Source organism: Ictidomys tridecemlineatus, unplaced genomic scaffold (genome assembly GCF_052094955.1).
Source record: "Ictidomys tridecemlineatus isolate mIctTri1 unplaced genomic scaffold, mIctTri1.hap1 Scaffold_5629, whole genome shotgun sequence".
Taxonomy (NCBI): domain Eukaryota; kingdom Metazoa; phylum Chordata; class Mammalia; order Rodentia; family Sciuridae; genus Ictidomys; species Ictidomys tridecemlineatus.
Genome location: NW_027523770.1, coordinates 28,815 through 37,324, shown reverse-complemented (window position 1 = coordinate 37,324; position 8,510 = coordinate 28,815).

Sequence of the window (8,510 nt, the reverse complement as noted above, 5' to 3'; positions counted from 1 at the left end):
CAGAGAGTAGTGTTTGGAAACTGAGGTTCAGAAAATTGTTGCCGAGAGAAGAGGTTTGAGATTGAAGTGCAGAAGGCCTGTTACAGAGAGCAGAGTTTGGAAACTGAAGTGCAGAAGGCCTTTTACAGAGAGCAAAAGTCTGAGACTAGGGTGCAGAAGGACTTTTACAGATAGCACAGTTTGAAGACTGGGGTACAGAAAGATCGTTGCAGAGAGCAGAGGTTTCAGACTGAGGTGCAGAAGGATTGTTACAGAGAGCATAAGTTGTAGACTCACAATGATTTTTGTGATTTTCTCCCAGGCTCCAATAACCACCGCTCTACTCCCTACTTCTCTGAGATCAACTTTTTAGCTTCCACTAAGAAGTCAAAACTGCTATTTCTCTTTATGTGTCTGGCTTATTTCACTTAATATAATGTCTCCCATGAGCTAGTTTTAAATAGAAACTGCACAACAAATTCCTTTATGTCAGATTTAAATTTTATTCTGAAGAGATAATTCGAAATGGTCACATATGTTTATGTAGGAAAATGTTTATTAAAATATTTATAGGACTAAAGATGATCTGAATGTTTAGCCAAAGGAAAGAGATTAAGTTTATTTAAAAAAGATGTAAGCTTATTGATCATTTTAATAGATGCAGAAAAAGCATTTAACAAAATATAGCACCCCTACCTGTCAAAACAGTAGAAACGCTAGGGACAGAAGGAACTTTCTAAAAGCATTGTAAAGGCTATCTATGCTAAACCCAAGGCAGCATCATTCTAAGTATAGAAAGGTGCTTTCTACATATACATACAGGTGTAGTCCCCTGTTGTAGACTTCCATGTGCACATAACATGATCTGCGTAAAGACCTTTCACATTCCCTCCCTTCACAAACCTCTATGCCCTCTCATTCTCCTTCTACTCCACTGATCTTCCCTGTATACTTAAGATAGCCAGTCTAACCCCACTTCATCAACTTCTTTCCTCTATTTTGCTCTGGCCCTGATAATTTCAGCATTGTACAGGAATAGTTAACTTCTGCCTTTCTGAACACAGAGATCAAGATTGATGTAAAATGAGAAAAACTCTACATTGAAAAACACTGAAGGCAACACTGACTGCTTCTGCAGATGATGACTCTGCTTTGTAAATGTTTTTCTTAACATTTGCAGTGAAAATGAACTTCTCCAAAAATCCTATGTTTACATAAAAGGACAACAAAAGACAGAGATTACTTTGACAATGAAAAATGACTTCACACCATGATGACGTCGAATGGCTTTCTGTTGGCTTCTAGCATTTTTCTGGTTACTCCCACCCACCATCACCCCTGCAAATGTGTGCGGCTCCATGGGTCTTATTTTCTGAGACCAGTCCTCCAGACTGCTTTTCATTCGATATTATTTGCCATGTTGCTGCAGATTAACAAGCCTGTTTGGGGTGCTCTCTGTCCATTCTCATCATGGTCTTTTTTTCTCTGTTTTGTAGCTATGACAACGTTGGAAATGAGCAATCAATCATTTGTCACTGAATTTATCTTATTGAAATTTTTCAAGCACTTCAACCTACAGGGCTGGTTCTTCCTGCTCTTTCTGGTCATTTACCTGACCACTCTCCTGGAGAACATGCTCATAATATTGATCACCAGGGTCAGTCCTGCTCTCCACACACCAATGTAATTTTTTCTCAGCAATTTGAGCTTTTTGGACGTCTGCTACACATCCACCACCCTCCCAGTACTGCTGGTGAACTTCATTGGGAGAAGAAGGCCATTTCTTATGAGGGCTGCCTTTCCTAGATCTTCTTCTTGTTGACAAGTGCTGGCACAGAAGGCTTCTTACTGTCTGTGTGGCCAGTATGACTGCTGTGTCGCCACCTGCCGTCCTCCTCAGTACCCAGTAATCATGAGTGTGAAGGTCTGTGTTGGCCTGGTGACTGGGACCTGGCTGTGTGGGCTGGTGAATACGGTCACACACGCGGTGCTGGCCATCACACTCACACTGTGTGGGCCCCGCCAGATCAGCCACTTTCTCTGTGACACCCCATTGCTCCTGAAGCTCTCCTGCTCAGACACCTCTGTCAAAGAGTCTGCGCTCCACGTTGTCAGTTCCACCATGGGCCTGAGCTTATGCCTCTTCACTGCAGGCTCCTACGCACTCATCATGGCGGGCATCCTGGGGATTCCCTCTGCCCAGGGCAGAAGGAAGGCCTTCTCCACCTGTGCGTCCTCCCTCACTGTCGTGGTGGTCTTCTATGGAACAGCCAACTTCCACTATGACAGGCCCAGAGAAGACTGGACATGGACACCCTGGTCTCTGTGCTCTTCTGTGTGGTGACCCCCATGTTGAAGCCCATCATTCACAGCTTGAGAAGCAACGAGGTGCAGAGTGCCCTGAGGAAGCTGGCCGGGAGACAGACTGTATAGTGTGATTAGAACTAGATGATGGTTTCATTCTAGGAAATGTCTTAGTTGTAGAAATATGTGATCTCTTCAGCAGCAATTACAAGAGCGCTCTCTCCATACACAGTGTCTCATGAACACTGTGGTGCCCCTCCAACCAGGGGAAGCACACTGTGCTAAGTATGTGACACATTGTGACCTCACCTGTGTTCTCTAATCCACAGGTATTTCAGAATATTTTTATTACTTCTTTCTCCAAAAAAAGCCTATACCCAAAGTAGTCAATCTCCTTTCCCCCAATATTGCAGCTCTAGCCAACACTAGTGAATGTAAAGTGCTATGTGCAATGTGAATTTGACTTGCATTTTCCTAATGGATCTTGATTCTAAGTTTTAAATAAACACCATTTTTGTGTTTCTCCTTCACATGTGGAAAGACCCATGTATACATTTGAGTTTCTGTGGATATTTTTAATGAAGTAATACCATATATGCCTTTTGTATCTGACTCCTTTCACTTAGGATGTTTGCAATTTTCAGTTATATTGTAGCTTGTATAAGTATTTTACTTTTTTCCTCCTTATTGTGACTGATTTCCATCTTATGAAAATGTCACATTTCTTTGTTCATTTCCCACTGCAGAGTAATTTTTCCTTTGTGTCTGTTTGGGTGTCGTACTGAAGATTGAACCCGAAGCCTCCTGCACACTAAACAATGTTCTACTACTAAGTCAAAGCCCAACCCTTTTAAAAATTTTGTTTTAAGACAGGGTCTTGCAAATTTGCCCAGGTTGTCCCTGAATTTGTGATCCTCCTGCCTCAGCTTCTTGAGTAGCTAGATTACAGACCTGCCTGGTCATTTCACTTTCTGACTAATATGAATAAGATTCGTATATATATTATATGCACATTATATATAATATAAACATTATATGAACATTCATGTATAAATCATTGGTGGACACCTTTTTTATTTATCTTGATTTTGTAAGTAGGAGTGGAAGAGGTGGATCGTTAACTCCATATTTAACTTTCTAAAGAAGTTCCAGATCATTTTCAGACCAGTGGAACAAGCTTAACTTATTATTAAGAGTGGTGAATAAAGCTTCTGATTTCCTCACTCCCTTAACAACACATCATTATCATTCCTTTTATTGTGACAACCCTGGAATGTGTGAAGTGCTTCATCAAATGTGCTTTAGCTTTGCCTTTCCCTGATGGCTAATCATTCTAAGATCTTTTAGGAGTACTGTTAATGTGTCTCTCTTAAGCTTGAGGAAAACCCCATTGTATTATGGGAAATTTTAAGTTTTAGAGACTTACATCTTTATCGAATATTTTATTTTTATTTTTGTGCAGTAAAATACTACAAGACTTTCAAGCTTGTTGACTTTTCTTTATCTGTGCCCGAAAGAGCTGTTTGATGACTCTTTTTTTACCTACTTTTAAACTCCATAGCAAACAATGTCTTCACCAGGTCATGAGCATCAGCAGGATCATAAAATTAAGGGGCACGAAGTCATGCAGGGTTTGGTAAGGGATCAGCCCTTAGCAAGAGTGGATCAGCTGAAGATAGTGGGGATGCTTTTAATATTGTGGCTTCTGATATCTGTCCATCTGGCAAAGTATGTAACATGAAGGAAAAACTTCATATGCCGTGCGAAATCCATCCCAATAAGTGTACACCCACCCTGACCCCTTCTCTCCCTAGTGGGAAGGGAAGGCAGTCTTGAAGTTTCAGCAACCCACAACTTCTTAGCAGAAATCTCACTCTGAACATCGCTCACCCACATCCCAGAAGAGAGAGGACGCTGATCTTCTTGCTGCATGCTGGGAACAGGTGATTGCCAAGACATTAACGAATCCAACAGCAAATTAACTGCTCTCCATTGTTGCAGTTGAACTCAAGCCGTTGCCCTTGAGTTGTATTTGCACACTGAGGAGTTCCAGAGCAGCTGCAGAGGAAAGGCACGATGCATATTCCCAACAGGTCGGCCCCAGACCTCTATAAATGTCCATCACAGGAAAATGAAATGTGAGATATCAGAGGATTTTGACTCCTTCATGAGGCCACAGATATGCAACAGGCAACTCTCAGAATAACAGGTCCGTTCTCTGGTGAATGGAGACCAAAAGCCAGTTTTACCAAGAGCTTTCTTTGCAGCCAAGGTGCTAGTATGGAGAGCAGCCAGGGCCACACAAAAACCAGAAATCTACTCCTCTCTGTGAGAGTTGCTGGTAAGTAGTTTATTTACCATCACAATTTTCAAAAACACTATCTCAGAATCAGGATATACCTACACCTTGAAAACATATTACAGAATATTGTACATATTTTCATTAACATTTTGATGGCATTTATGTAATGACCTATCGTAGCACCTTTTCTATGTGTGTCTAAGTTTCCACAATACTACTTGTATTGCCAGAGTAGAAATAACTTAAGAGGTTATCACAAAACCTGAGCGATTTAGCATGATGCCTCCAGTACTGGAAGAAAACCCAAAACATAAAGAGAAACCCTGGGATTCTAAATTCCTTAAGTGAGATGATGAGTGTGGAAAATTAGTTATGGTAAACAATAGATAATGCTAAGTGTTAATCCTCTGCTTTTGATGAGCAGGACAGAAAGGAATAATTTTTAGGGCGAAAGTATAGGGACACATTCCCATTATGGTACAATATAGCATAACAATAGACCTATCACAATATCTGTTTAAATAAAAATCATTATTGTAGAAGAAGTTATGTTTAGAAACGTATTCATTCACTAACGAGGGGTTTTCATCTTTATCTTACAACACATGGATGCTTGGGAAGGGGAGTTGCAAGCAATTTATTAACTGTAATAAATCCCTGAATCTTGGTGAGTAATCTATTTCATACACAACCCCCCTCCTTTAGAAATATTATATTTTGGGATCACTCATAAGTGACTGCATTCTCAGTCACCTGACTTTGAGATGACTGATTGTGAAAGAAAGATGCAGAGCTGCTTGTTCTGTGGGAACTGAGCCGATGGTCTCCATAAGGGATGTGTTTAGGAGACAGGAGACACTGAGTTCCTCCGAAGCTGCTGGGCTATGCTGCCTCACTTATACCCACAGAGGCTGTATTTTTTCTCAGCAAGATATCTTCACCAGAACCACTGAACAGAAATGTCCTCTCGCCTCTGTCAAGTCTCTGTTAGATCCTTTAGGTCCCAAACAGTTCCGTCTTTAAAGAATCTTTTAAAAACTCTGCTCCATGGATGTACTTGACAGACCTTCTTTCATTTTTCAAACCTTGACTGAGTGCACATTTACACAAGGTGTTGCCCTAGTGTTTAGATCACAATTGAGAGGCCCAACTAGGACCTGGAGGAGCGCATATTTAAGATGGTATGAGGGGCTTTGACAATTATTAAGTGCTACATTCCCAGAGCTGCCCAAGCAAACACTAAAGAAAAATAATGATAATTTGTAGATTACATAGAATTGTTACCAAGTTTCCTGCACATATTTAGTTCATCTTCCCATTAGATTGTAAGTTGGTTGAAAGACAGTGTCAGAGACCAGCTCCAACAGGGGGTCTCAGGAGACGAATGGATGGTGAGGAGTCAGCGAAAAAGGGGGTAAAGAAACAACACAGACACCAAAGTGAAGTTGTCATCCCAATCATTACTTGTGAAGTTGATCATATATACTTTCATCTTGGCAGGCTTACAATACTTTGTGGTTACAAAACAGGAATCATTATTCAAACAAACCAAATATTACATAGCTACAATTAGAATAGAAGAATGTATCTTGGCTTATGCATAAGCAAGCATTTGTACTTTCAGTTCGAGTTTGGCTTTGAGCTGTTTCTGCTTAGTTAACTTTTAATAATAGTTACAAACGTCGCAACTATTGGCCTATACCTTGACTATTCTTTCTTCACTTACTCACTGGAACGGAACCGGTGCCATGGTTACGGCAAGTATTTGATTTGTTATTACTTGTAATCAAACAAAAGTAAGAGAACAAACCATTGTGCACAGGAACAAGAACAAGTTGCCCAGTACTAAGCACTAATCTATCTTCTTAACATTAATTTTCCTTCTCTAGATTTTAATTTAATTTCTCAAAAACTTCCTTGACAGGAATACAGGGAGTTTTTCTTTAGACATTAACAAGTTACACTCCACAGCTGAATCATTGCATTTAGAGCAAACAGATCTATGCTTTAGAAGTAGTTGCATTAATTGGGAAAGTCATGATTTTTCCTTTATACTTAATGGTCATATGAGAAATTAAAACTATACTTATTAAAGGAATAGAAAAACAAATCAACCCATTCCCAGAAACATACTGCGCTCCTCCAGAGGATGCACGCCTTGCGCCATCCATCAGTAGGGCCTTGCGCATTGCCTGAGTCAGGGGAGGGCGCAGCAGGACAGGGATCAGATTTTATCCTCTTTGGGTTTCTTAGTAGATCTGGCTTAGGACTAAATTAGACCCTGTATAGGAACAAAATTGGTTTGAATTGAAACTAACCACTACCAAAAAAGAAATTTTAAAATCCTAAATGGAAAAGAGAATTTTTTATTTTGAAGAATTTTATAACTAGAAGTCTCTGACATATCGTAAGAGGTAATAATTTGTCTTCCCTTTCCCCTTTATGCTAGAAGAAGCACAGGTGAAATAAAAAGAACTGAAAGAGATGGCACAGTGGTGCATGCCTGTAACCCAGCAGCTCAGGAGGCTGAGGCAGGAGGATAGTGAGTTCAAAGACAGCCTCAGCAAAAACAAGGCACCAAGAAACTCAGTGAGACCCTGTCTCTAAATAAAATATAAAATAGGGCTGGGGATGTGGCTCAGTGGTCAAGCCCCTGAGTTCAATCTCCGGTAACTGCCCCCCTACACCCCAGCCCCAAAAAGACAGAACTGAAAGAGATGTTAAATGCTGAATTGAGTGCTGAATCTCCAAGACAGGAGGGAGGCTTTTTCCTGGTGAATTTGTGAAGATTTTATACCTACCAGTTAGGGGCAAGGGCATCCTTGCATGTTAGGTGAAAGAGCCCAGCCTCCCCCAAAGTGTGTCCTTGGACCAGCATCACTAGGAACACTTGGAACTCACTGACTGAGGCCAACTCTTCTGCACAATGACCTCTGATCTTTCCCTCAGCTCCAAACACCCACACCACATGGAAGGATATGAGGACAACTCTGGGCCAGGCCAGATATCTCATAGATTTCACAGTAATAAATTCACATTGCCACAAGCACCTGAAATCAATCAGATATTTTTCTGAGTAAATTGACATTGTACTGTGTGTGTGTGTGTGTGTGTGTGTGTGTGTGTGTGTGTGTGTGTGTGTGTGTTTTAAGCAATTTACTGGGCAACATGAAAATTGGATTTAAAAATTTTAATCATTGCTTGTGCTATTGAGATCAAATAGGAATCATTGTTTCCCTGATGTGCATAAAGGTTTTCATGATCACACCATTCTTCCTCGTTTTGGTCATGCCCATTTTTTTTTCATTTGAGGAAATGAATCCCTAAGTTTAGTCAGGAAAACATTTCATTTATTGCCAAAGCAAAATAAAAAAAAAATTCTTCTTTTAAGACTCTAGACTTATTTATTTTATTTTGTTTATATTTAGATTTTAAAATTAGTTGTGCTTAACTGAAGCACCGACAGTCTATTGAAATTTAAATACTTTAAGCTTCTTAAGGCGCTGAGATTTGGAATTTTAATGAAAGCTGTGTTGGCCTATTAATCATGTGCAATGAATTATCAGAACCAAAGACAAGAATGTCTGGGCAGTGAAGATAATAAGACAGTTTACAAATATTTGGTATTATCAACAGGTAACAAAGTATCACTATAAATAATTGTTATTACATGATAAATTTTCTGAGTCAATTTTTTGTTTCTTAAATCATAATTGTTAATAGAAATTAAATGTACAAATTTATGTACATTATGCAAATTAAAGGGATTCATTGATGTTTCCCTACTTGCATTAATATATTGTGCATTAATTTCAATTCTTTTTTCTGTAAAATGGGGATAATAGGTTATCTTACAGGTTGTTGTGTAAACCAAATAAGTTAATGCATGTAAAAGTCTTATAGCGATTTAATAAGTGTTAGGTAT